The sequence below is a fragment of the Mus caroli genome, chromosome 12, assembly GCF_900094665.2.
Source record: "Mus caroli chromosome 12, CAROLI_EIJ_v1.1, whole genome shotgun sequence".
NCBI lineage: Eukaryota > Metazoa > Chordata > Mammalia > Rodentia > Muridae > Mus > Mus caroli.
Window position 1 is genome coordinate 24,877,815 of NC_034581.1, and position 2,337 is coordinate 24,880,151.

Here is a 2,337-nt window from a genome sequence, read left to right on the forward strand (position 1 = left end):
GCCCTGCTGTGGTGTCAGTCTCTTTTCCCTTCCTCTGGAAACTACTGTAATCTTGAGTAGAACCTGCTGGCCAATTACCACACTATCAAAACAGTTTCCGTAAGAGCAGAAGGCAAACAAATCAATAACTTCCAAACAAGTTTAATATGCAAATATTTGAAATGTGTTTATTAAAACTCGTAATTCAGTCTCTGGAATCTGCTGCGGCCTTTATTAAAGACGTTTCTCAAGGCCTTGGTGGTATATTGTGTGGAATATGAAGCGATGATGTTCACAGCCCTCTCTGAGAGCATGTCTCCTCATGGAAGGACACTGAATATTTATATTTTAAGGAAAGGGATGAGTTATGCAATATCACTTTTCAATAATTTTATATGAATCCAATAAACACATTATGAATATCATAAATCTCAGTTTATTAAAATAATGATATCTGTGGGGTAGAGTGGCAGGTTATTCAATCAAAGAAGGAAAACACCCCATTTGATAAATCAGTCCTTTTTCATTGACACTGGGTTTCCATTTGTTTTAGCATCTGTGGCCTTTTCCCTAAAGAAGGAATATTATAGCAAAGAGTGGGATTCCAACCTAAGAATTACAAGAAGAACAGCATAAGCCATTGCATTACTTAAAAAGGCACAAATGATAAAAACATCATTAAAAAGCATGTGGCTGACACACATCTAACTGTGATGCTGTTCTGGGGTAGCTGGAGTAGTATAGATGGAGCACAGACACCAAAGGAAGCAAGATCTTGCCCCTACATGATAGATATGCAGGCATTCTTTACAGTTAGTGCTTTATGTGAGCATAGACAGACAGACAGACAGGCAGGCAGAGAATGAATAGTCATTAAAGACATAGATAGTATTTGCTCAGTGTGCTCAGGTGACTTATGCTTGCTTAAGGGGTACATTTTACAGAAGAAGGTTAAGCCAGACACACAAAAGCATATAGAGATAAATGCATTAGATCCCCAGCAGAGCAAAGCTGTCAGAGAATAAAGTAATGTTAGAAGGAGAAGGGGAAAGAAAATGTGAGAGAAAGAAGAGGAGAAAAGGCAGAGTGTTGTGAGAGATCCCCATGAAACATCACTGGACCTTTACACACACTAAGTATTTTTTTAAAAAATCATCCAAGCAAGGGAGAAACCCAGGGAAAGCAGATGGTGCTGTGGAAGTGGCTTCCAGTCACTAAAAGAAGCACGTGAGATTATGAATGTGCTCAGGAAGGCTTGGTTCTGGCTCTCAGCTTCAGGGGTTCTGGTCCCGCATAGGCTCAGGCTGGTGCTTTGGGCTATGGCTAGCCAGAAGCATGGCCAGGAAGGACAAAGGACCAAGAGAGACTGCTCCCATTGTCCCCTTTCAGGCCACACCCCAGTGACCAAAGACTCCCCATAAGGCTCCACCTCCAAAAGGTGCCACCCTAGGGAGCAAGCCTTTAGCACATGAGTCTTTGCAACCTGCAGAACTCACAAAGATGTGTACCGCTCAAGACTGTAGTAAATAATATATGCACTTTCATTGGGAGAAAATCCCAACATGGGAAACAATGCTATTTTAGACACTGAGAAAGGACTGTGGCATCTCTTCGGGAGCTAGATTCCCATCTGTTGTGGCAAGACCCCAATGAGTTATGTTTACACTTAAGCAGCAAACACCTATGGCCTGCCTATTCTGCCTGCCCTGCCTGCCTGTTCTGCCTGCCACTCTCTGGTCTGTGGTTTCCTACCTATGTTTGTTCCAGTCTGGCCTCCTGACAGCCAACAAAGCTCTGCTTTAATTCAAACTCTTCTTTAAGCATCACTCCCTACTAGTTGGAAATTTTGATTCAATGACTCCAAGGACTTTCCGTCGAACTGTCCCCCTCCTGGGCCCTCCCTAGATGCAGCAGAGTGTCAGCCTCCTGCTGCAAACTCCACTGACACATCATCCTCATCTTTGTCTTCTCCTAGGAGTCAATATTTTTAAAGACTTTCATAAATATGTTTCTAAATATGTAGTGTTCCAGAGTTGGTACATTCCAATAATCAGATGATGCTAGTTCTCAGACCAGAATTCCCAGCAGTGCTGTCTACACTTGCAGAAGTTGAAATACAGTCCAGCCTTCAACTTCCAGTAAGTACTCCATACATCACCAACCAGCATGTGACTGTGTGGTTCCCCCACTGGGGGGAAGGAAGCCCCTGGATGTGCACAGACCTCACCCACCCAGTAATGGCAGCAGCAAGTCTAGGACTCAGGCTCCTGCTTTCAAGCACTCAAAAGCCAGGCTCAAGGCAAGGTGCTGGCAGCCCTCCTGCAGAGAGAGGATACAGCTCGGTTTCCACTCTGTTCC